Genomic DNA, 27,512 nt, shown 5'->3' with positions numbered 1-27,512 from the left:
GTGAAACCACATCTGGAATACTGCGTACAGTTTTGGTCTCCTTATTTAGGAAAGGATTTAAATGCATTACAAGCAGTTAAGAGGTTCACTTGACTGATACATGAGATGGTGGGAGTACCTTATGAAGAATGCTTGGGCAGACTGGACCTGTATCCGTAGAAGAATGAGAGACAATCTTATTGAAATATAAAAGATCCTGAGAGGGCTTGACAGGGTGGATACTGAAAGGATGTTTCCCCATGTGCGACAGACTAGAACTAGGGGACACAGTTTAAAAATAAGGGGTCTCCCATTTAAGACAGAGATGGAACATTTTTTTTTCTCTGAGGATGGTGAATCTTTGGAACTCTCTTACCTAGAGAGCGGAGGAAGCAATGCACCTTTGTAGATTGTGTTGGTGGTGGAGGGAGTGAATGCTTAAGGTGGTGGATGTGGTGCCAATCGAGAGGCCTTCTTTGTCCTGGATGGTCCCAAGCTTCTCGAGTTTTGCTGGAGCTGCACTCATCCAGGCAAGTGGAGAGTATTCCATCACACTCCTGATTTGTAGATGGTGGACAGGCTTTGGGGAGTTGGGGGGTGGGTTACTTATCACAGGATTCCTAACCTCTGGCCTGCTCTTGTAGCCACAGTATTTATATGGTGGGTCCAGTTCAGTTTCTGGTCAATGGTAACCCCCAGGATGTTGATGATGGGGAATTCATGTCATGGGAAGACAGTTAGATTCTCCCTTGTTGGAGATGGTCATTGCTTGGCACTTTTGTGGCACGAATGTTACTAGCCACTTATCAGCCCAAGCCGGAATGTTGTCCAGGTCTTGCTGCATATGGATGCTGACTGCTTCTGTATCTGAGGAGTCACAACACTCAAAACTTGGCACCATCCAAGACAAAGCAGCCCTCTCGATTGGCATCCCATCCACCGTCTTAAACATCCACTTCCTCCACCCATCCACCAACACACAGGAGTCATGAATGGTGCTGAACATTGTGCAATCACCAGCGTACATCTCCACTTCTGACCTTATGGTGGGAAGGTTATTGAAGCAGCTGAAGATGGTTGGGCCTAGGACACTATCCTGTGGAACTCCTGTAGCCATGTCCTGCTTGACGATTGATGATTAACCTCCTTGATGCCACACTCGGTCAAATGCTGTCTTGGTGTCAAGGGCAGTCAGTCTCACCTCACCTGTTGAATTCAGCTCTTTTGTCCATGTTTGGACTAAGGCTGTAATGCGGTCAGGAGCTGAGTGGCCCTGGCAGAACTGGCAAACTGAGTGTCAGTGAGCAGGATATTGCTGAGGAAATGCCGCTTGATAGCACTGTCAACAGTATCTTCTGTCGCTTTACTGATATTTGAGAGCTAACTGATGGAGTGGTAATTAGCCGGGCTGGCTTTTTGCGGTCAAGACATAGCTGGGCAATTTTCCACATTGCTGGGTAGATGCCAGTGTTGTACTGGAACAGCTTGTCTATGGGCACAGCTAGTTCTAGAGCACAAGTCTTCAGTACAATTGCTAGAATGTTGTCAGGGCCTACTGCTTTTGCAGTATCCAGTGCCTTCAGCTGTTTCTTGATATCATGGGGAGTGAATCAAATTGGCTGAAGACTCTTGAGAAATGTCAATTGTTAAACCAGAAGCAATCTAGAAAGAAGTGTTTAACTGGGCTAAAAATTGAGGGTGAAAAACTAGAGATTTAGATCTCGATTATGTACAGGGCCTGATTTTACCTCAGTTGATGAATGGGTTTTGAGTGAATTAAAATCTTGCCCTACGATGTGTGCGCATAGATATAAACACTGGGGAACCTTAGTCACTAGCAGCACTTTCAGACAGTTACTTGAACACTGCATAATTGGAAAGTTACCCTCCTAGTGCAATACAGCACAACTCCATTCATCTGACCCCTTTCTCACCCTGTCCTTTTCAATCCTTTTCTCTCTGTGCAGATATAGAAACCTTCAGCCTGTCGTTGTCCAGCTGTACTTTCTGTACGATTTGTACGTCTTCTGGAAAATTGAAACTCCGAAATAACTAGTTTGCTACATCTGTATTCATTATGTGATCTTGTATAGTACTTGTTCCAATTTTTTTTGTCGTTTTAGAATCTTGACATGTAATGTGACTTCATTTTGTTTGGTATGGGTGCTGACAGTTTGAGTTGGTACCTTTTTATATATGCTGTACAATTTACACTGTGTCGATCCTTGTTCTCTGTGCATTGTGCCACTTTTATTTGTGGTGTTCCTTCTAAACAATTCCTATGCTAAAGATAAAGTGATTACTTTGTGATAGCAATATTTTTCAGTGCAGATAGCCATAATCCTCTTGGCAGAAAAAGAACGGGTTTAACTGGTTTTACACACATCCCATCAGCCTTTCCCTTAACAAAGTGTTGTGCATAAATATCAGACTTGTTTGTTTTAATCCTTAACAAAATTACTGTATGATGGTGACATTCCTGGCTGCCATGTTATCTTGTTGTCATCTCTCTGCTTCTCGTCCTGGTCATACCAATGGCGTTAAAGCAACAAGTCTCTAGGCTGTGCAGGTGGGCAGTCATGCATCAGTTAGAGTTGGAAGGTGCTGGACATACCCAGCAGGTCTGGTAGCATCTCTGGAGAGAGAAACAGCATTAATGTTTTGGGTCGAATGTGACTCTTCTTCAATCATCAGGTTACAGTTCAAATTTCCAATAAAATGCATCTGTGTAATTGCAAACTCAGAGCAGGCAACTTTCTTTGGATACTTTTAGGTGCTAAAGAGCCTGCAGGGTGGTCAAGATGGGGTTGTGAGCTGCAGCATTGAACGTGAGACGCCAAGTTGGTAAAGGAGATGAAGCACGAGCTAGGAACAGCTGCCCAGAGGATCATTAAGGGGACGATTGGTAATTAAGATACGTACTGGCACTCATTTAAAGAGGCTGTATGCCATTTTGATGGCTTGGTGCTCCAACTAACCCCCCCTCCCCCTGCTAACAGCAATCAGTTGACCAGGAGTAAAAAGAGTCATTGCTGAGAATTTCAAGTGCTAGATAGAGGCACAGCCAGCCATGCTTTTCACTTGCTGCTGGAGCTTTGAAGAGGACTTCGGAGACAAATCAGGAGACTAGTCTTTCTCAAGACTTCGCTGAACCTCTTATCAACATTTAATCCGGAAATTCCCTGAGGACTTCACCTGAAGAAAGTGTGTGCGGTGTTACACAACCTTACAGGACACGTTGTTGGAGTTATCAAGAGAAGGGGGGCGTTTTGCCAGTGGGCATCCTGCTGGGGTTTTCTCATGGTCTGCAGGAGGAAAGGGAGGAGGATGGGCCACAGCACCAGCTGCTGCAGGAGAGAGCATCAAAAGATGCAGGAGGGTGAAGTGGACTCCTTCACCCTCCCTCCAACTCCCTACTGCCTTCTGTGGGTACAAGACATCCAGTGCTGCATTCAAGAACCTGTGCAGCCTCTCCCAGTCCATGAGCAATCTTGAAACATGCCATTGTTTCAGCCAGTGCACTCCAAGCCTTTACCAGAAGTCGGTGTGTGGAGCCCATAGACACCCTGCTCTATGAAAATAGCTTCTAATCTAAAATTGCGTGAGTGTTAAACTTGGTAGGTGTCTTGTTTTAGCACCTCCAGGCAAATTCAAATTATGTTAATCAGCAATTATGCCCAAAATCGTGTGCTAAATCTAGACTTTCAGATGGGCACATACTTGCAGTCACAGTAGCCAAACAATGCCTGTGTAGTAATTGTAAATTAAAACTTTTCATACTGTTATGGGAATAGTGGCTGAGTTGATGAATCAGCTCTAAGCGTGAGTAATCTTAGGGGCAGAGTTTTCTCACCAGGGTCTTGGAACAAGCATGCTGTTTCATCAGGAACTCTAAATAAAGTTTACCGTTTCTTACAAGAAACCTGCCCTGCACCCCGCTTTCATCTTTCACCAAAATAACCCCCAAAATCTTTATTGAACGGGCAGAGCAGGGCTGGGTAATACCATGTAATCATAACCTTTTTTCCTCTCAATTAAAAACTATTCCTTGATGTAATTAATATTTGTAACCTGGTACAACTTTATCAATAAACAGGTACAGTGTCTCAAATCTGGCTATTCAAAAACCAGAGTTATCCGAAAACCAGACAGTTTTACAATGTGCGATGCATCAATTTTAACTGAGTAAAATTTAAAAAAAGCTTACCTGGACAATTCACCTCGGCACTAAATTGGCACGGTGTAGTGTTGGGATGGTTATTCACTTCCCTGCTTGCCCGCCAGTCTATTCCTGTTCCAAGCAACCCTTGACCCCACTGGACCTGGCTTGGCTCAAACCGCCCATGAGCTGAACTGGAAGATCTGAAATCCGGCACAGCCTTGGTCCCGAGATTTCTCATTTTAAGAGACTGGACCTGTAGCAGAAAATGGATTGCTCACCCAAAACAAGTATTTTTAGTTAGAATCCAGCCCTCATCACTGAAAATGATTTTAAATAACTGCACCAAACAGTTTACTTCATTCATTGGTGTACACTGGTCAGTTTCTTCATAAATGAAATATATTTTGACGTGGAAAAGCTTTTAAAATGTCCCTATTAGTGCATGTGTTGCCTAAGAATGCGGGGATATTTTGAGGAGCCTTCTTTAATCCGTGCCATTGGCAAAATCTTGGACCGTCAGCCGAGGTGAGACCGGAGTTTTGTATGATCTGATCCAGGCAAATTGAATCTTGAACCAAAGGAAAAGATTGTGGAAAACGTGAACATGAGTGGTTTTGGACATAACTCAATTACGTTTAAAATTCCTTGATCTTTGCGCCCAGTTAACAGATTTCACCAGGATTATGCTGATATTAAGAGGTGGTCACTCAGCCCCTCAGGAGGAGAAGTGATTAGAGACCAAGATGAGGCAAATTGTGTATGATTCAATTTGGACAGTTCCACCCTTTGTGAAATCAATTAAAATGAAATGATAGTGAATGTGGTTGAAAATTAAGCACTCCAGTGGGGCTCTTTCTAAAGGTAAAAGTGTAGTAGTAAAGGCAGAAGAAACGATTAAAGGAATGACTCAGCCTTTGTTTTATAAAGCTGAACAGAACTGGATGAAGCTGGTCTATGTTTTGGTTTGATAGAGCTCCATAGTCCAAATAACTCGTAACAAAGTCAACATGAATTTGGATCAGAGCAGAGGCAACTCTGATTATTGTCTCAAACTCTTGTTTTTGGTTTCGATCTTAAACATTTGATTTCCACTCAAGTTTTAATATATGCACTTTTTTTTCCACCAGAACCTCCCTTTCAAAAAAGAAGTTAAACACAGCAACCGCATACTTTGTATGGAAATAACACTGATCTCTGCTCTTTGGTTACCATAGCTCTGTGATGAGTAAAAACTGAAACCTGTACAGAGTCAGTGACAAAGTTGAACTAAAGACCCATAAGCTTTGTTTACTAATGTCATTGACCTCTGCTCTTCATGTTTTCAAACACACGCTGCCTAGGTTTACATACAAAGAATGATTACATGCAAAGTACGGGGTGGACTATGCCCATGGAACAAACTCCAGCCAGGAGTTGACATTGTTGGAGAGAAGAGGTAAGAATTGTTGGAGGAATAAAATTAATGGAAGCAGCTGGGTCATCAAATTTGAAATAAAATGAGGTATAGTCCCATATAACTTCAGCACCTGATTAGATGTGACAATTGTAGCTACTGTGGAAAATGTACAGATTAGTTTCTGGTGTTTCTAGAGAGTCCACTGCTGCTCAAATCACAAGTACAGGAAGATGAACCTTTCAGTCACTCTCTTGAATAATGATCCTTCAGTAAAAGGTTTGAACATCTTTCAGATTTAGTGGTATGTTAACTTTTTGCTGTTTTAAGCAAATGCTGATTTGTACTATCCAATATCAGCCCTCAATGATAGCAATAAATGGCACATGGAACTTTGGCAAACATATGGTGAATCTCTTTCATTCTGCACTAGAACCTGGGTTGAATTGAGTGAGGAGGGTGAAACAAAGCTGCCTCACATGCAGCAACATGGTGACAACATTTACCATTTTGTATCCAAATTTCAGTGCACCTGTGCATGCATGAAACGTGACATTGCATGTACCTGCTGACCATGCACAGTAGTTGAGGAAATTGAAACATCCAATGTTATAGCCTGCTTTACTTGATTCCACACTTAAATGTCAACCTAGCAACATGAGTAGAGTAGGAGTTGTGCCAGTAAGGGAATAGTTAAATTTGTATGCTTCTGTTTTTGGGACGTTTTGAATGAGCTCCAATTGTTTTACAGGAGTTGGAATAAAATTATTGCAGCATCGGGCCATTTTTTAAGCTTTCCGGGAACTGTTTATGTACAGTCTGGCCTTGATAGTGGGGTATGTGCATATTAATCTGGTATTATTTTCACCTGGTCACTAAACAAGGTTTAATTTGTTTATGGATAATGTAAGGAATTGCATATGTCCATTTTCAAATGGACACGAGTTTCAGAAATCTGATTCTTGCAATTTCCTAATTATTATTGTTGGTCTATTGCTATCGTTATATTTTATTTACAAATTATGAATTAAACAAATTCTGTTTTAAAAGATATGGCATTAACATTGTTAAGTAGATTTCATGAGGCAATTTGTCAAGCTAATATATAGTAAAATAAGAGTTAATTCCATTTAAGTGTAACTTTCAAAAGCCACATTCATCTACTGAGCAAGCAGTGGCAATTTTGCAGAAGGAATAAGATTAAGACAATCTAACCCGGGGTGAGTTGTGACATGGGACAAGTTGCAAGTTATTCATACTCTTTTGGCATATAATTTGCTTCCCATCAAATAGCTTAGCTTATTTAACCATTTTCACACAATATGTTTTAGTGTAAAATTAAAGATTTGTACCTCTGCTCCTCTGTCTTTGTTTGCCTTCAAATCAGGCAGTGTTGGGTTTGTTTTCCATTGTATTAGTTTAAAAATAAACATCATGGCATACTTTGGATGCAAATCAAAGAATACGTACAGCTCATGTTGTGCTGCAGTTAAAGGGCCTGTTGTGAATTTAGATAAATGTCTTTAATCACCATGTTATATTCAACCTTAACCCAGCCAGCCTAACATTTTGGAAAACAGGAAATGCCTTATTTTAACTTGAATTTCACAGCCTGAAAACCACAGTGATGTAGTAATGAAGCACTGCACCATCTGTATTAAAGTAATGTCTTCAGAAGCAACTTTGCCTTCCAGCTAGTTAGCTCTGCAAAAGCACAGTAGTCTGCACACTTTCAGAGGCTAGCGCACACCCTTGTGAGAAGTGGCTTTCCTCCTGATTTCCAGAAACACTGTGCCACAAGTGGTAAAGATAAATAACTGTTGCTGGTTCTCATTAGGACTATTATTTTCTTCCGGCTGTGGGCAACCTGAGTTATCTTTTAACATTGGGAAAAGTATGGTAAAATTACAAACTCTGGACTGCAGTAGATATTCATGCATGTCTTGTTTTTTTGTTTCAATGATGCACACAGGCCGTCAGCATTGTAGCTAAGCTAACTTTATTGATAACACATTTTCTTAACTGTAAAGAACATATCTTTTTATTCCTGTTGGACTGTGGATTAAAATTACAATGGCTGCAGTTTGAAGGACATGTCTACTGCAACAGTGTGAGGGATATATACAATGTTACTGTCCTGGAAGAGTGTGTGCAATGAAAGACAGGATGGTGCCGAGCAGGAGTCTGGTCTAATGGGGAACTGCCTAGCAACAACAGTTTAATTGGCTCCTGACCAGGTGATCAAGGTTTGTGAGGGAGCAGTGCAGCAGGTTAGCTCCTAGCCTGAAAGGAAAAATATTTATAACCTCTCTCTCTTGTGTATGTAAGATTCCAGTAATTCTACAATAATGGCTAGCTGGCTTTTTCTCCTCATATCTCTATAACCTGTTCTCTCTCTGAAAAACCCTGTCAAGAAGCAAAGGGGAAAATCACTGTTAGAGAAATTGAAAGGCAAGTTCTCAACCAGTGAACTAAAGACTGAAAGTGCTGGGAAGACCACCTCGTGTCTTCAACAAAGAACTGAAAGGAATTTGGAAAACATCAATCAAAATCAACCCATCGAAACCTGTATTCCAGAATTGGTGCTATTGAACTGTTTTATTCCGCCCTTAAAATCCATGTTTTTCTGTGTCTTGTATGTGTGTGTATAGGGATTTAAAGAGGGGTAGAGTTTAGGTTATAGAGTTAGAAATTAGGAATTCATATTTCTTTCTTTTGCCACTGGTTAAAGACAATTTGTTCAATGAACAGTTATTTACTTATTAGGTTTACAAACCTGGTGCTCATATTCTGTTTACCTAAATTGAACAATTAGGTGTGTTGATCAAACTTTTTCACATTTGTCGCGGCTCGGAGAGCAGTGGGGCTTGATATTGCAGTGCACTCTCCCTAGCGAGTCATGACAAAGTTTGCAGGCTCGTCTGGGATATTGTGGAACAAAAGACAACAACAATTTGGGCGTAAAAAGCTAAAAGGAAACACCAGGTTTGCATTGTCAAAGATAAGATGGCACTGGAAATTGCTAAAGCTTTCCTGCAAGTGGAAGAGATGTCCCTTTTGATTTTACAAGAGATCCCAAAAGCCAGGTTAATTGAATTGGCAAATAAATTAAGAGTAGGATTGCCTGCCAAAGCTAGAAAGGCAGAGATACTTGAAGAGATGGCACAGCATTTGAAATTGGAAGGAATACCTGAGACCGAGTTCTCCAAGGGGTGGTTCATTGGAATGGGCTCAAATTCAGTTGCAAATAAAAAAATTGGAACTAGAGGCAGCAGAAGAAGAAAGGGCAGAGAAAGAAAAAAAAAAGGAAAGAGAGAAAGCATTTCAAAGGGAGTTAGAAATGGTGAGGTTAGAATGGTGAGGCAGGAAAGAGATAAAAAAAGAGAGAATTCCAGCTTAGGATGCTGGCAGTTTAAAAAGACACCAGTAGGTGCGGTGGGACTTATTTCTGGATCAGAATCCAGTGGGGAGATGTCTACATTTGTACAAGCTCTTCAAGGTTTGAGGAAAGAGATGTTGAAGCATTCTTCATTTCATTTGAGAAGATAGCTAAACAGATGAACTGGCCAATGGAAAACTGGGCATTGCCCATGCAGAGCAAATTGACAGGTAGAGCACAGGAAATTTATGCTTCACTGTCAGAGGAGGTTTCTAGGGATTATGATGTGGTGAAAAGGGCCATTTTGAGTGCATATGAGTTGGTCCCTGAAGCATGCAGACAAAAGTTTTGAAATTTAAGGAAACAGCCTGGGCAAACTTACATTGAATTTCAAAGGATTAAGCAAAGTAGTTTTTACAGCTGGTATGAGCATTAGGAGTTGAAAGTACCTATGAAGCTCTCAGAGAGACCATTCTCTTGGAAGAATTTAAAAACTCCCTACCTTCTGTAATAAGAGCCCATGTTGAAGACCAAAGGGTTGCAACTGCTAGACAGGCAGCAGTAAGAGCTGACGATTATGAGCTGCTCTATAAAACTCTTTTTTTTCCATCACCCCCATAAATTTGAAAAGGATAAAAAGTGGGAGAGTGAAAGGAAGACAAGTGCCCAGGGTAAAGAATGGATAGCTGGGAATACCTTGAGATCTCCTCCCCAGATCAGGGAGGAAGGTACAGCAGGTGGAGGTGAAACTCGAAGGCCTAAGTGTTTCCATTGTAATAAACACCATAGCACACAGGGCTATGGGCCAAGTGTCTGGAAAATGGGATTAAAATAGATAGGCGTTTGATTGCTGACATGGACATAATGGGCCAAAAGGCCTGTTTCTGTGCTGCATAACTCTATGACTGTAAAGTGGGACACATTCATTCAGAATTCTGGAAGTTGCGAGGGAAGCCCATGGGACTTATTAGAGTTCATAAGAATGAGTCCGAAAAGGGAACTCAAAAAGAAAATGTGAAGATCAAGTTGTAGCTTTAACTACAAGGGTCTGGAGGTAACCACTGCTGTGAATGCAGGTGAAGTAAATAAGTTAGATGACAGATATAAAGGGTTTTTGTCTAAAAGAAAGATAACCCCTTTTTCATCAAATGATGCAGCCAAACCCATAACTATATTAAGGGACACAGGAGCTACTCGAACTCTTTTGCTGGAGAAGGACCTAGTTTTCCATCCAGAGAGTTCAATGAAAGCTAAAGTATTGGTAAACGGGATAAGTGGAGAGTTCTGCTGAAGGGCCATGAGGGCTCGAAACGTTGACTGATTTCTTCTCCGCCGATGCTGCCAGACTTGCTGAGTTTTTCCAGGTAATTCTGTTTTTATTTTGTAAGTGGAGAGTATATCCCAGTTCCGTTGTACAAAGTGCAATTGGAATGTGATTTATTGTCAGGATTGGCGGTTGTAGGAGTGGTTAAGAAATTACCCGTGGATGGAGTTGATTTGCTCCTGGGGAATGATTTGGCCGGAGCGAAAGTTACAGCTTCGCCCATAATTACGGAGAGTCCGAGAGAAGCTAAAGAGGCGGAGAAGTTACAAGAACAAGTTCCTGATATTTTTCCATCATGCGTGGTGACCAGAGCAATGGCTAAACAAAGTCCATCACCAGAGGTCAAAGTAATACCACGAGCAGATGTTAGAGTAGCCAAAACATCCTTTAAGGATGAGGATAACTCAAAGGAAGTGTTTGGCATGTCTTCATTATTTGAGGCTCAGAAAGCAGATCCAGAGTTAAGCAAGTTAGCACAGTCAGCTCACACTGAAGCCGAGGCTGAAGGAGTTCCGGAGTGCTATTACATTAAAAACGAGTTCTGATGAGGAATTGGAGACACCCTCACAGACCTGTGGATGAGGAATGGACGGTTGTTCATCAGATAGTGGTACTGCCCAAATATCGTAAGGAGATATTGCGAGTAGCACATGAAATCCCTATGGCAGGACATGTAGGAATACGGAAAACCCAAACATCGATAAACAGGCATTTTACCTGGCCAAAACTTCATAAGGATGTAGTGCAATTTTGTAAAACGTGTCATACTTGTCAGGTAGTAGGTAAACCTCAACATGTAATCAAACCAGCCCTTTTAATGCCCATACCAGTTTTTAAAGAACCATTCAGTCGGGTATTAGTAGATTGTGTAGGACCATGACCCAAAATGAAAGCAGGACATCAATATATCCTTACAATCATGGATATGACAACCCGATTTCTAGAAGCTATTTCTTTAAGGCCAATTACAGCTAAGATGGTAGTGGAAAAGTTAACTCGGTTTTTCACTCATTATGGCCTACCAATTGAAATACAATCTGACCAAGTTCTAACTTCATGTCTAAAATTTTCCAGGACAAGCAGTTTGGGTATCAAACAAATAAAGTCTACTGCCTATTGTCCACAGACACAGGGAGCTTTAGAGAGATACCATCAGACTCTCAAAACCATGATTAAGACCTATTGCCATGAATACCCAAAGGATTGGGACAAAGGGTTATATTTCTTACTATTTGCTACCAGAGATTCTCCAAATGAATTTACTGGATTTGTCCATTCGAATTGATCTATGGTCATGAAATAAGAGGTTCATTAAAAGTGATTAAGGAAAAGTTCCTAAAGCAGAAAGATGAATCCTCCATGTTGGATTACGTGTCCATGTTTCTAGAAAGACTCGCAGGAGCATGTAAAGTAGCACAAGAGCACTTAAAAAATTCCCAAGCAAAAATGAAAGAATGGGCAGACAAACATCCCAACAACTAGAATGTTCCAAGCAGGAAATTAAGTATTGGTGTTGTTGCCTTTGCAGGGTGAACCCCTGAAACGAAATTTGGTGGCCCTACAAGGTAGTTAGGAGAGTTAGTAAAGTGACTTATCTGATAGATACTCCTGAGTGTAGGAAGAAGAAATGGTTATGTCACATAAACACGCTGAAGCAACATCATCGCAGAGAAAATGATGGGAAAGAGCAAGTATGCCAGGTGTTAGGAGTAATGGAGGTGACAGAGACAGTAAGCATAAGGTAGAGGGAGAAGTAGTCAGTGCACAAAGTGAACCTCCTACAATTCGACTAGCCAATATGAAAATACTGGGACAGTTAGAGACTGTGCTCTCATATTTAGAGGAAGGACCATGGGAAGATCTAATAAGGTTACTTAGAAAGTATAAAGGAATTTGTAGGGATACACCTGGAGGTACTACGTTAGCTAGACATGATGTGAACATAGGAGACTCACTGCCGATAAAACAACATCCTTCTCGGCTAAGCCCAGAGAAACAAGCTCAGGCAGAAGCAGAGATCCAATATATGCTAGAAAATCAATTGATTGAGCCTAGCTGAAGCAGCTGGAGTTCACCGATAGTGCTGGTTCCTAAGCCGGGTGAATCGACTAGATTTTGTATAGACTACCGGAAAGTGAATGCAGTAACAAGGGCAGATTCATACCCAATTCCTTGCTTAGAAGATGCATCAAAAGGGTTGGCAGTGCCTCATTCCTTCCTAAAATTGATCTATTGAAGGGGTACTGGCAAGTGCCATTAACATCAGGGGCTAAATAAATATCTGCCTTTGTTACACCAAGTGGATTGTATCAATGTCGAGTCATGACATTTGGGTTTAAAAATGCTCCAGCTACATTCCAGAGACTTATGAATCAAGTTGTAACTGAAGTACATAACTGTGTGGTTTATTTAGACGATGTCGTACTATATAGTAATACATGGGAAGAACATGTAAAGCAATTAGAGGACCTGTTTAAGCAATTGCAGTTGGCTGGCTTAGTCATAAATCTGGCCAAAAGCGAATTTGCAAAAGCAAGGGTAACTTATCTAGGTTACATCGTAGGACAAGGGCAAGCGTCACCAAAAACAGCAAAAGTAAATGCTCTAATAGAATTCCCCATTCTTAAAACTAAACGAGAAATCATGAGGTTTTTGGGAATGTGTGGGTTTTATAGGAAGTTTGTGCCTGATTTCAACACGGTAGCTGTACCTCCCACCAATTTAAGAAAACAGGCAAAAGTGGCATGGTCAGCAGAATGCCAAGCAGCCTTTGAAAAGCTGCAGACAATCTTAATGAATGAACCAGTGTTATCTGCCCTTGACTTTACCAAACCTTTTAAAACGGCAATTGATGCTAGTGACTTGGGGGTAGGTGTAGCTCTATTGTAAGATGATAAATTAGGGATAGAGAAGCCGGTGGAGTGCTTTTCCAAGAAACTAAATCAAAATCAGAGGTAGTACTCTACAGTAGAAAAAGAAACTCTAGCATTGTTGTTGTCTCTTCAACACTTTGAAGTTTATGTCTGACACGATAACAAAGAAACACTAATCTACACTGACCATAATCCTCTGGCGTTCATTGAAAAGTTTAAAACTTGAAACGCAAGACGATTTAGATGGGGGAGTCTATTGTTTCAACCACTCAATGTAAAGATTGTTCACGTTGCCGGCAAAGATAATGTGATCATGGATGCATTGTCTCGGGTGTAAAATACTAAAATAAGTTAAAGGGGTAAGAAATGCTGAAGATTGTATAATGGGGAGGAAGGATGAATGGAAGTCTCATGTTTTGTTGTCCATGTGTCACATACCTTGAGATGAAACGCATTTTTGAAATGGCGTTTTACCAATTTTAAGGGTGAAAGCATGTAAAGAACAGATCTTTTTATTTATGTTGGACTGTGGATTAAAATTACAATGGCTGCAGTATGAAGGACATGTCTACTGGAACCATGTAAGGGATATATACAATGTTGCTGCCCTAGAGTGTGCCATGAAAGACAGGATGGTGCCGAGAAGGAGTCTGGTCTAATGGGGAACTGCATGGCAACAACATTTTAATTGCCTCCTGACCAGGTGACCAGGGTTTGTGTGAAAGCATTGCAGCAGAATAACTCCTAGCCTGAGAGGAGAAAGACCTAAAACCTCCCTCTCCTGTGTGTGTAAGATTTCAGTAATTCTACAATAATAGCTCACTGGCTTTTTCTCCTCATATCTCAATAACCTGCTCTCTCTGAAAACCCCTGTCAAGAGGCAAAGGGGAAAATCACTGTTAGAAACATTGAAAAGCAAGTGCTCAACCAGTGAACTAAATACTCAGTGCTGGAAGATCACCTCATGTCATCAACAAAGAACTGAAAGGAATTTGGAAGACATCGATCATAATCAACCCATCAAATCCTGTACTCTGGAATTGGTGCTATTGAACAGTTTTATCCCACACTTAAAATCCATGTTTTTGTGTGTGTATGTATACAGATTTATGAAGCGGTGGAGTTTAGGTTATAGAGTTAGAAATTAGCAGTTCATAATGCTTTCTTTTGCCACTGGTTAAAGACAATTTGTTCAATAAACAGATATTTACTTATTAAGTTTACAAACGTGGTGGTTGTATTCTGTTAACCTAAATTAAACTATTAAGTGGGTTGATTAAACTTTTTCACATTTGTCGCGGCTTGGGGAGCAGTGGGGCTTGATATTGCAGCGCTCTATCCCCAGTGAACCGTGACACTAACATAAACACATATCTGCAGTAATTGAGTTCTATCAAGACAGGCTCCAACATGTGCTATCTAACCATCAATCCCCAGGTCAGGTGATCCCCTATCTAGTACAGAGTACTGTATAGTATCTGATACTGGAGTCCACCGCCACAATCAACTGTTATCATGACATTTCCCTTTTTTAAAAGACCCCAAAGTTTTATACAGCTCAAGTGCACAAAGTCTCTTATCTATTCTTTCTCACTTTGTTTTGATCAGTCTGTTTTGTCTTTTACTCAATTCTGTATCTCTGTATTTCCACAGTTCTTCCACTGGATGTTCTGAATAGTGACAGAGGTGATTTTGAAGGACCGGGGCCTTCTCCAGCTCTGTGTCACTATTGTCCCTTGGATAGTTTTCAGGACTCTCGGACTTTGTCTGGTTATCTGTTGCTTCACTGGTGCATTCTGGTTTTTGATCTTCAGCTACACTTTCTGGTTCAGAGCTGTGTTGTGTTTCATTTGTTTGCCGTAAGAATTTCTGGTTTCTCCTGTACTGTTGTCCGTTTGGAGTCGGCACTATGTAAGACCTTGGTTCTCCTGTGATTTCTGTGACAACAGCAGGATTCCAGATCCTTTCATGCTGAATCCTCACTGTCTCTTCCATGTTCAGGTCAGGCAGAGGTCGGGCTTGGTCAAAGTACTGTTTCTGTTTCTGCTGTCTCAATTTGAGTAGGTCTTGCATGCTGTAGCTCACTGGATGTGGAAATAACAGTTGGGGCATAGTTTGAAGCTTAGTTCTTAGTCTTCTCCCCATCAGGAGCTGTGCTGGAGATGATCCAATGCCCTCTAATGGAGTATTCCTGAAATCCAGCAGAGCCAGGTAGGGGTCTCTTCTGTCCACCTTTGCCTTCTACAGCAGCTGTTTTCAGGTCTGCACAGTACATTCCACCATTCTGTTGGATTGTGAATATTTGGGACTTGACATAGTGTGGCAAAACTCCCAGTCCTGTGCAAATTCACGAATCTCAGTGCCTGAGAATTGTGGTCCGTCTTCTGAGATGAGCACTTCAGGTAAGCCATGGTGAGAAAAAATTGATTTTAAATGATTTATTACAGCTCTTATTATCATTTCTCAGCAGCACAGACTCAAAAAAAACCAACCTTTGAGTAATAATCTACTGCTAGTAGGTACTGTTGTCAAATGTGAACAAGTCCACTCCAATTTTCTGCCAGGGCCTCTCTGGAACACTGTGTGGTTGAAGTGGTTCTTTTTGTTGTGATTTACTGTACTTTTGGCACACTGCACACGCATTCACCATTTCACCCATTTGTGCTCCCATTGCAGGCCAATACATTATATCTTGAACTCTTGTCCTGCATATTTCTATGCCGAGGTGACTTTCGTGTATGCGCTGCAGCATTTCTTTTCTGTGTTGCAGGAGTTATGATCTTTTCTCCCTTGAAAAGTATTCCTTCTGCTACATGAAGTTCCTCACGAAAGTTCCAGTACTCTTGTACAGCAGAAGGGGCTCCGCTCCGATGTGTGGGCCAGCCAGTTTGCACAACCTGCTGCAGTTTTCTCGGGGTGGTGTTGTTCTTGGTTGCTTCCCTGATCTCATCCAGTTTGGTTACAGCCACAGGTAAGTTCTTTGTCAGCATGTGAACCTATGCCTCCATTTCTTTATCCTCTCCCTCTGTGATGGGTAGGTATGCATGTAACAGAGTGCCTGCGATGTACATTTCCTTGCCCGGTTTGTATTTAACTCTGACCTGATACTTCTGCAGACACATTAGTAATCTTCGGATTCTTGTTGGTGCACAGTTCAGGGGCTTTTTAAGTATAGCTTCCAAAGGCTTATGATCAGACTCTACCTCTACTTCTTTGCCATAGACAAACTGATGGAAGCGTTCTAAGCCAAACACTTGCTAGCATTTCTCCTATATTTGGATACACTGCTGCTGTGTTTCAGTCATTGCTTTTGAAGCATATGCCACTGGTACCTCACTTTGCAAGAGGACAGCTCCCAGGCCAGTCTTTGAAGCGTCCGCTGAGATCTTGACTGGCTGACTGACATTGTAATATTTTAACACTGGTGCCTGAGTCAGTGTTCCCTTCAGACTGGTCAAAGTCTGGTGACTTTATTCCCAATGCCATTCCATATCATTTTGTAGAAGTTCTGAGAGGTGCTGTCAGGTCTGACATGTTCGGAATGAATTTCCCAAGATGGGTTGCCATTCCCAAAAACCTCTCCAAATCTTTCTTACATTCTGGGGGTGTCATGTTCATGAATGCTTCGATTTTACTCGTGCTAACAAGCGAGGGACTGAAGCCGGACCCATGTCCCAAGTACTTGATTTGATGAAGACCTATTTTACACTTTTCCTTCTTCAATTTGAGGTTCCTTTCTCTAGCTCTGGCCAACACCTGCCTCAGTCTGTGGTCGTGTACTTCTCGTGAGGCTCCCCAGACCAGCACATCATCGATGCCCTCTAACCCTTCAAATAGCTGCTTCAATGTTCTGTGGAACACCTCCAGAGCTGAATTAATACCAAAAGGTAAGCGTAAAAATCTGTATTGCCTGTATGCTGTGTTGAAGGTACAAAGATAGGAGCTGTGTTCATCCAGTCTGACCCGCCAGAAGCCTGAACTCGCATCCAAGACTGAATAGTATTTAGCATCAGCCAGCTTACATGTGATCTCTTGTACTGTGGGCAGCTGGTAATGCTCTCTTTGTACTGCCTGGTTTAGGTCTCTGGGATCCAGACAAACTTGCAGATTCCCATCTGATTTTTCTACAATTACAATTGGATTAACCCACTTTGTCGGTTCTTCAATTTTCTTGATGATGTGAAGTTTCTCCATTCTGTCCAACTCTGCTTTCAGTCAGCCTCTCAGCATTACTGGTATTTTCCTGGCGGGTGTATTTTGGGTGTCACAGTTTTGTCAATCTCGATGGCGTGTTCTCCTTTTAGGCAGCCAATCTCCTGGAACACATCTTTATACTCGCTCAAGATGTCATCTGGTAACAGTCATTATTCTCTTGATTAGCTTCAGACATTCACAAGCTTTGATTCCAAGAATGGGTTTTGCAACAGTTTTCACACTATGAATGGAAGTGCTTGAGACTCTGTTTTTTGTAGTTCACTTTAAGTGTGGACTTGCCTTCTACTGCAATTTTTTCACCTGTACAAGTAGACAGTTTCACTTTTGTTTTAATTAGCTGTTTTTCTTACTTATCTTACAATACAGGCTTATGGGAATGACATTTGAGTGCACCTGTGTCAAGCTTGAAATTCACCACCATGTTGGCAATTTTTAAATCAACCTTCCATTCATCTTCTTTGGAATTTGTTGTTACTGCACCAATGAAAAGTTCAGTTTCAGTGTCCGTGTCATCATCTGCAATCGTGTGCACTTTCTTCGATTTACACATCTTAGTGAAGTGATTTAGTTTATAACAGCTCTTACACTGCTTTCTGTAGGCTGGACAACTACATGGAAAATGCTCTGTTCCACATTGGCTACATTTAAATATTTTAATAGCAGTTTTGTTCTTTTTACGTTCAGACTGTCTATTGTTCTTTCCCAGGGCTGTTTCTGTTTAACTGCATCTAACTGCTTGACCGCGTGTGGCTTATTCTCTGTCATCTTTTAATCTGGCATTTTGTTGTCTCACCTGCTCTGCAGATATTTATTACTTTCTCCAGTGTGAGATCAACTTTTCTCAAAAGCCATTCTCTGAGTGTCATTTGCAATTCCACAAATTATTCTATCTTGGATGAGTGACTCTTCAAGCTCTCCAATTCATACAATTCAGCTCGTTGTCTCAGCTCAGTTACGTACTGACTGTTGTTACTTCCTTGTGCGCATGTAAAAAAATCAGTATTTTTCATACGTAATATTTTTCTTAGGGCTGCAGTAGGCTTTGAATTTTTCCATTATTTCTTTCAAGTAATTTCATTTCTCATCACTTTCAAACGTGAATGTGTTATAGACTTCTAAGGCTGCTTCCCCTGCTAGGTGAAGAAAGATGGAAGACTGTACCTGAGGGCCTTTTTTTATCACTGTCTGTCGCTGTGAGGTATAGCTCGAATCGCTGCCAGAGCCTCCTCCTGTTTTCTGCGAGATTTTCCTCCAAACTGAGCTTTGTCGGTGGTTTCAGAACCTCAATTGTTGCGTTTAGTTTACTTCTGACACCATGTCTTGTTTTTTGTTTCAATGATGCACACAGGCTGTCGACATTGTAGCTGAGCTAACTTTATTGATAATACATTTTCCTAACATAAAGCACATCTGTGGTAACTGAATTCTATCAAGACAGGTTCCAACATGTGTTATCTGACCTTCAACTCCGAGATCACGTGATCCCATATCGAGTACAGAGTACCGTATAGTATTTAATACTGGAGTCCACTATCACAATCAACTATTATCATGACAATGCACAAGATTCTACATGTGCAGTTGTTCTGGCATTAGTAATCCACCTCTTATAAATGGGAGCAGAGGGATGAATTGGCATAATGATAATAAAGTCAAAATGCAGAGAGTAATAATGCAAGGGGATAAGACATTTGCCTCTTTTCTTTTGCTTGAGTAATGCTGTAAATGTTGCTGCTGCACTTTGATGCATTTTATCAATCTATTGATGAGTGGAAACAATAAACAAACTTGTTGCAAGTAAATTTCTTTTGGCTAAGGATAAAGTAGAATTTGGGTAGACAACAAAGAATTAATTGAACATCTAGTCAGCTGATGAAGGTTGCACAGAGATCAGAGCCCTTAAGAAGCAGACAAGTGAGGCGTTTGCTATGTTGTATAACTGTGAAACTGGTCCTCAGTTGTTAGTACGGTTTCCTTAGCTCCAAGCCAGATACTTTTAAGCAGCTTTGAAGATTTGAAATTGGAAAACGATCTCGTAGATAAGTAGTTTTGTTGTCAAAATTAGCTGTGTTTATGTGGTCTGGTGCTAAGAGGTTGTGAATTACAACACAAAAGTTAAGATTTTTTCCTGCTCGATAAGGCAGCCTTTCTTTGGTGCTGCTCCTTAAGATCAGCAAACTTTGAACAGGAAATCCATTGGTACAGCAGTGTAATAATTATTGCACTGGACTATGTAGCCCAAGCTTAATCCCACCAATTTTTTTTTAAAAAAAAGGTCATTGTTGATTAGCACTATTAATGATGCTGGATTTTTAAAATTCATTTTAGGGAATGTGGGCGTTGCTGGCTAGGCCAGCATTTATTGCCCATCCCTAATTGTCCTTGAGAAGGTGCTGGTCAGCTGCCACCTTGAACCACTACAGTCCCTGTGGTATAGGTACACCCATAGTGCTGTTAGGGAGGGAGTTCCAATATTTTGACCCAGCAACAGTGAAGGAATGGTGATATAGTTCCAAGTCAGGACAGTGAGTGGCTTGGAGGGGAACTTCCAGGTGGTGGTGTTCTCATGTATCTGCTGCCCTTGTCCTTCTAGATGGTAGCTGTCGTGGGTTTGGAAGGTGCTGCCCAAGGAGCCTTGGTGAGTTTCTGCAGTGCATCTTGTAGATGTTACACACTCCCTCCAGTGTGTTGGTGGTGGAGGGAATGAATGGTTGTGGAAGGGGTGCTGATAAAGCGGGCTGCTTTGTCCTGGATGGTGTCAAGTTTCTTGAGTGTTGTAGGAGCTGCACTCATCCAGGCAAGTGGAGAGTATTCAATCACACTCCTGACTTGTGCCTTGTAGATGATGGACAGGCTTTGGGGAGTCAGGAGTTGAGTTACTCGCCAGAGGATTCCCAGCCACTGACCTACTCCTGCTCATAGTATTTGTATGGCTAGTCAAGTTCAGTTTCTGGTCAATGGTAACCCCCAGAATGATAGTGGGGCATTCAGTGATGGTAATGCCATTGAGTGTCAAGAGGCAATGGTTAGATTCTCTCTTGTTGGAGATGGTCATTGCCTGGTACTTGTGTGGTGCGAATGTTATTTGCCACATGTCAAATGGAGCTGAACATTATGCAATCATCAGCAAACATCCCCACTTCTGACCTTATGATGGAAGGAAGGTCTTTGATGAAGCAGCTAAAGATGGTTGGACCAAGGGGAAAAAACCCTCTTGTTAACTAATGCTCGTCAGGGCCTAATCTATAGGTAATTCCAACCTCTCATTGTGATTCGTAATGCCTTCTGAGGTGGGCTAACACGACTTGTCGAGAGCATCATCCCACAAGTGCTGCAGCAGTGCAAAACAACAGCCCTCGACCATTTGCAGGGCAACTGGGGATTTGGCCTCCTAGCACCAGACCACATCATCAAGACTAGTGTTAAGAACAAAGAAAAGTACAGCACAGGAACAGGCCCTTCGGCCCTCCAAGCCTGCGCCGATCATATTGCCCGTCAACTAAAACATTAAGAATAAAACTGGTTATGCAAGATAGTTTTCCAATTTCAAATCTTCAAAGCTGCTTCAAAGCTGGCTTGAAACTAAGGAAACTGCGTTAACAGCAGAGGACCAGTTTCACAGTTATACAACTCAGCAAATGCCCCACTGTTGTTTGCTTCTTAAGGGCACTGATCTCTGTGCAACCTTCATCAGCTGACTGGATGTTCAATTAATTCTTTGTTATCTACCCAAAATCTGCTTTATCTCAGCCAATAGAACTTTACTTGCAGCAAGTTTGTTTATTACTTCCACTCATCAATAGATTGATAAAACTAGTCGTGAAGACGAGTTCCACCTGTCCAAGAAATTGCATGCTAAGTATTGATCTGGTACGCCAATTCTTTAAGATACAATTCTGTAGAAGGGCTGAAGTTTCCACTACTACAGAAATCCTTTTGCTTACATTGCAGAGCAGATTCTGTAAAAGTCAGAACATAACAGTACCAGTGATTAAGTAATTAGGAAAGCAAATAGAATCTTATCATTCATTACGAGGGGGATTGAATCCAAGAAAAGGGAGGTTATGCTTCAGTTATACAGGGCATTGATGAGACCACATCTGGAGTACTGTGTACAGTACTGGTCTCCTTATTTAGGGAAGGATGTAAATGTGTTAGGTGCAGTTCAGAGAAGGTTTACTAGACTAATACCTGGAATGGGCGGGTTGTCTTGAGGAAAGGCTGGACAAGCTGGGCTTGTATCTGCTAGAGTTTAGAAGAGTAAGAGGCAGCTTGATTGAAACACATAAGATCTTGAGGGGACTTGACAGGGTGGATGTGGAGAGGATGTTTCCTTTTGTGGGAGAATCTAGAACTAGGGGTCACCCTTTCAAAATAAGGGATTGTCCATTCAAGACAGAGGTGAGCAGAAATTTTTTGAAGGTTTTGCGTCTTTGGAACTCTCTTCGTCAAAAGGTGGTGGAGGCAGAATTCTTGAATATCTTTAAGGCAGAGGTAGATAGATTTTTACAAGCAAGAGAGTGAAAGGTTATGAGGGGTAGGCAGCAATGTGGTTAAAATAAGATCAACCATGATCTTATTGAATGGTGGAGTAGGCGCGAAGGGCCGAGTGGCCTACTCCTGCTCCTAGTTCATTTGTTCATATGTATGTTCAGTGAATGCAAACATATTTCACTGGGCAGCTATTCAGCCTGCTGGCAGTGAATAAGCATGGCTATCTTCTGAGGCAGAAAAAGTACTTGATAAAACGTCTTCTTTAGCAATGTACATCATTGCAAGGAGCTGCAGTGGAAGTTGTTTATTGGTTTCCAGCTGGTAGTTTAGTTGCTATCAGTGACAAACTGGGAATGGCAAAAGCGTAGGTGCTAATAAACCGGAGTTTCACTTTAGATGTGTACACATTAGTAGTATAAAATTTTCTGCATTATTACAATCCTTCAATGAGTATCCAGTTGAGAATGGCCTACCGGACTTCATTTTGGTATATTTGTGACCATGTTTGTGTTGAAATACGACACCATGAAAAATACATTGCCACAATGTAACTTTTTCAGACCGAGGTAAGAGCAAGAAAAGTTTTATTTCAGATTTTCCAGCATTGGCAATATTTTGCTTTTAATGTGGGGTTTAGAATAACCTCATAGCACCGTTTATGTGAAAATATTCATTTTTCTTCCACCGTAAATACATCAATTTCAGGAAAATGTGATTGTTTCATCCCTGCACTGTTTAGGGTTAATCACTCATTGCTGAAATTGGCTTACAATGTTTAAAAACTTGAATGTCTCCTTACAAGATTAGCAACAGGAGGACAATGATTGTAAACCGAAAAGATTGAACTGAACAAAATGTTTCCATTGACAGTTGGATGTTGCAAATTGAACTGCAGGAGCAAAATTAACAATATAGCCGTGAAGTGATTTACTTGGTAAATAAAGGAGCATCATCACCTCTGGAAATCAAACTGGCAAAATTTCCAAACTCATGATGCAATTCATAGCCCTAACCACATTTGTCAAGGGTGTTGTATTCTCCAGTAAAAACCATTTGAATAAAAAACATTATCAGCTTTCAATAGTCTACTTTAAATCCTTGCAATCATTTGGAATGCGCCTCCTTTGTCTTATCAGTTTTCTGCCAAAGCAAACAGCAGTGGGGTGAAAGCTAGGACTGTTGTTTCAGATTAATTCAATTGATATTAACAATGTAGCTCCATGACACACTAAATGTAGCAACTTGTTATAACAAAATTATCAGACAGTAGAACTTTGTCCTATGTTTATTGCAGCATAGTACAGGTTTGAGTATTAGATGCTGCTTTTATACTTTTTATTCATGGGATCTGAGCGTCGTTGTCAAGGCCAGCACTTGTTGCCCATCCCTAACTGCCCCCGAGAAGGTGGTGGTGAGCCACTGCCTTGAATTGCAGCAGTCCATGTGGTGTAGATAGACCTATTTAGGGCTGCTAGGGAGGGAGTTCAAGCTTTTTGACCCAGCGACAGTGAAGGAATGGTGACCTGGGATGGTGTATAGCTTGAGGAACTTGCTGATGTTGGTGTCCCCATGCCTCTGCTGCCCTTGTCCTTCTAGGCGGTAGGGGTCACAGGCTTGGAAGGTGCTGTTGAAGGAGGCTTGGTGAGTTGCTGCAGTGCATTTGTTTAGTTCAGGTTTTGGGATTCTGTGAGCCAGCAGCCTGAATTTCCACCTAATTTAAATCTTGACAGCTGAATCTTGGATCCAATTGCTCATGAGTTTATAAATTTGCTATTTGGGCTATGGGAGATGGATTTGGTGTTAACAAGGGAAACTGGGGAACTAAACACTGATGCCAATTGCCTGATATCCAAAGTAAATACTGACACAAAAAAAGAAAATGCAGGAGCATTTCAAGCAGGTCAAGCACCATCTGTTGAGAAAACATGACAGTTGACATTTCGGGTATAAAATCTTTCCACAGAGCTGAAAGATACGACAAATGAACAGCATTTAAGAAGAAACAGGGCAACGGAGAGGGGGCAGGAAGCAAAGTATACACACAGGAAAAGACGAAATGATCTGTGAAATGTACAGTGGGGAGGGGTGCGGGAGAATCAGGAAATAGTTAAAGGGAACAAAAAGAGCCATAATGTGAGAAATATAAGACTGATAATGTGAGAAGAGCTAAAAGAAAGTGGATAAGAAGAATGGGGACTATTAAAATTGGCAATGGAGGAGACTCCAGAGTTTCATTCGTTCTGCTTTAAATCAGGCCCACCTCATTCTAAAGGTTCACCAGTTGTTGAAGGCAAGGCACTGCTGATCTATTAAAAAGGTGAATAGTTGCCATATTGTACCGTCAAGGTAATTGTACTTAAACCATAATTTCAGCTTGTTTGTGAAGTGTTTTCATAGAGGACATACTTGCAAATAATTATTATTGTATACGATGGGTTAACGTGAGGCATTGCTGTAGGCTTGACACCAACTTCATAAACAGGTAAGTAAAGGAAGCTGGGCCGCACACTTGAAGTCTGAAACCCTGGGTCCCATGAATCACTCATGTTGGAGTTTTTTGTGGCTTCCAAACAACATACTGCTTAGCATTTGACCTTTGAGAAAACATTAATAAAGAGTATTAGATTACATCATTAGAAAAATGTGGTTTGAATTCACCTTATTATTCTTCATTCACTTCTCTTGTTCTACATTTAATCTACAATATGTTAAAAATCTTAGATCTGCATGTACATTCTGTCAACTTTTAATGAAGCTGCTGTATTGTGTTCAGTTTGGGGCGTGACACTTTAGTAAGGATGTCAAAGCCTTAAGAGTGTTAATACCATGTGACTGGGGATGGGGGACTTTTGTTATGTGCAGAAGCTGGGGTTTGTTCCTTGGGGAAGAGGTTAAGAGGAAGTCAGACAGAAGTGTTCAAAATCATGAAGTTTTGATGGAGTAAATAAGGAGAAACTGTTTCCAGTGTCAAAAGGGTTGATAACCAGAGGACACAAATTTAAGGTGATAGGCAAAAAAACCAGAGGTGACACAAGTATTTGTTTTAATGCAGCAAGTTGTGATCTGGAATGCATTGCCTCAAAGGGTGGTAGAAGCAGATTCAATATTAACTCAAAAGGAAAGTGGATCAATACTTGAAGGCAATATGTTTACAGGGTTATGGGGACAGTTCAGAGACTAGGCTAGAATTAGGGGGCACCATTTAAGAATAAGAGGTCTCCCTTTCGAGACCAAGATGAGAATATTTTTTCTGAGGGTTGTTAGTATGTGGCATTCTCTTCCCCAAAAATCAGTGGAGGCTGGATCATTGACTCCCTTGTCCATCAAAAATCTAACTCAGCCTTGAATAAATTCAAAGGTTATGGGGGCAGACAGGAAAGTGGAGTTGAGACCACAACCGGATCAGCCATGATCTTATCGAATAGCCGAGCAGGCTTGAAGGGGTGAATGGCCTACTGCTGCTCCTAAGTCCTATGTTCCTATAGGGAGCTAGGGAGTGCAACTAATTAGTTAGCTCTTACAAAGAACCAGCATTGCTGTGATTTGCCAAATGGCCTCCTTCTGTACTATATCATTCTATCATTTAGTAGGTGTCAACTTAAAACTTGATGCTGATCTCCTGTTATCTAAATTAAAAGCTGACACAAATTTAAAATGGATACTGCTTGTAAAATCTTGCCCCAATGTAATTAAATCAACGCTAGTGGATGGGTTACAGTAACTGGCAAGGACTGCAGTAGGGAAATGCAGCAGACACTTTGCAAGCTGCAATAAAATGAATGATCAGATCATTTGTTTTCACGTGTGGGTGGAGAGGTAACTTTTTTCCAAAATTATACTTCATTCATCAAATTTGTAAAATTGTGTTCCAAAACATTTCAAATTGGACATTACAGAAAGTGCAATAAAATTCAACTTTTCACCATCTGGCATGTTTCACTCGGAGGTGCCTCAGTACAATTTCAATACACGTGATATTTACAATATACATACCATCTAGGACAGCAAAATTCCCTGGTTCTTTTGCATCCACCCAAGAGGACTCATGCTAACAATGCAGCACTCCCTCAGTACTGCACTTCAACGTCAGCCCAGATTATTTGCTTATCTCAGAACTGGACTTGAACCCACAACCTTCAGGCTCAGAAGCAGGAGTACTAACGCCAAGTCAAGACTGACACTTACAGCTAGCATTTAATTCGTGCCTTTAACATAAAAATTACAGGGAACTTCACTGGGCACGTTGGATCTTAGTCACAGTCACCAGTTTGTTGGAACTTATGGATCCGGGTTGCACGCTTGTTTTGGTACAATAGACAGGGTTGATCAGCAGACAGTTCTTAGGTGAAGCACATTCTGTTTATTTACAAAGGTACTCAGCAGCTACACTTGTATGCTTTCAACTCAAACCCTGTCTCTACACTACTGACTCTAACCATAGGCTACTGACTTAAGAGTAGCCTGCTACTGTGCTATTGGATACTAAGATCATGTGATCTCCCATTATAACATTTTTCTTAAAGGTAGATTACACATCAGATTACCACAGGGCATAATCAAACAAAAATATGCAGAGAGGAAGGTGTTATTAGATGGGGGGGGGGGGGGGGGGTTGTGGTTTAACTAGAGGTTTGGGCAAAGAGGCGGGTTTTAAAGAGGCGAGGAAAGGGGAGAGGCAGAGGTGTTTAGGGAAGGAATTCCAGAGCTCAGGACTTAGAAAGTACTCTGTCACTGATTCAATTATGTCCTGGCTTCAAAGTCCAGTTCACCCAAAGATTATGCCTGGCATTTGCTCTCCAAGTGCAGCATGACTGAAGATTAACTGAAGTATACTTGTAATACTGATCACCAGTTGATGTATGTCACAGTAATTTCAATTTTCATAGCATTTAGGTATGGTTGCAAGTGTAGTTAACAAGGCTGAACTGACTAACTAAAATAATTAAAGGCAAAATACTGCAGATGCTGAAAACCTGAAACAAAAACGAAAAATGCTGGAAAAACTCAGCAGATCTGACAGCATCTGTGGAAAGACGGAGTTGAGGTTTCGAGTACGTATGACTCTTCAGAGCTAAAATATTCAAGTAACTAAAGTAATTAGTTGGTTGGAACTGTAGTGCTGAACCTATTATTTCAGTACAGCCAGGCAGCAGTGGGAGATTGACACCAAGTTCAATGCAGAGGAGCCTGGGGTGATTGGGCAGAATTCGGTGAATTCCCCAATGAGTCGGTGTTGTGACAAAAAAAGAAAATGCTGGAAAAACTCAGCAGTTCTAACAACACCTGTGGAGAGAAAAAAAAAGTTAACGTTTGGAGTCCTTATGATTCTCCTTCAGAGCAGTCTGTGGTGTTATTGGGGGAAACTCCAGCTGGTCAAAATAAATCCCACTTGCCCTGAGTTCAATTGGGATTGTATAAGTCTCACCCCCGGAGTTAATGATTAGAATGGCGACAGCACAGGAGGCCCGTCGTGACACTGCCGGCTCTCTGCAAAGAGTAACTCACCTCTCACCTCCCCCGTAACCCAGCAATTTTGTTTTAAACATGTGGAACAATTGCAGGATTCTGGCACCACTGCCACGCTGTGAGAGGGGGCTGAGGACCAGCTTGTTCAGGTGGTCTGGACGCTTCTTTACCTGAGCGCATGTGCCTCAATGGGCCCCGTTGCTATGGTGACGCGGCGAGAATTCCGC

The 27,512-nt window shown here is 41.3% G+C and overlaps 1 long non-coding RNA gene across 2 annotated transcripts; it reads right to left on the bottom strand.

Annotated features, from left to right (window-relative positions):
- LOC144668350 (uncharacterized) lies at window positions 1–27,464 on the bottom strand. Of its 2 annotated transcripts, none has more exons than XR_013573479.1 (3): window positions 27,325–27,464; window positions 4,187–4,394; window positions 1–2,614 (listed from the first exon to the last, which is right to left on the bottom strand). It is a non-coding gene; the product is annotated as an uncharacterized LOC144668350 (long non-coding RNA). The 2 variants fall into 2 exon arrangements; XR_013573480.1 differs by lacking the exon at window positions 27,325–27,464 and adding an exon at window positions 6,887–8,895.
- Between the last annotated feature and the right edge of the window lie 48 nt (window positions 27,465–27,512).

The sequence above is a fragment of the Cetorhinus maximus genome, chromosome 26 (assembly GCF_964194155.1).
Source record: "Cetorhinus maximus chromosome 26, sCetMax3.hap1.1, whole genome shotgun sequence".
Classification (NCBI taxonomy): Eukaryota; Metazoa; Chordata; class Chondrichthyes; order Lamniformes; family Cetorhinidae; genus Cetorhinus; species Cetorhinus maximus.
The sequence above is the reverse complement of the archived record's forward strand: the minus strand, read 5'-3'. Positions and strand labels throughout refer to the sequence as shown.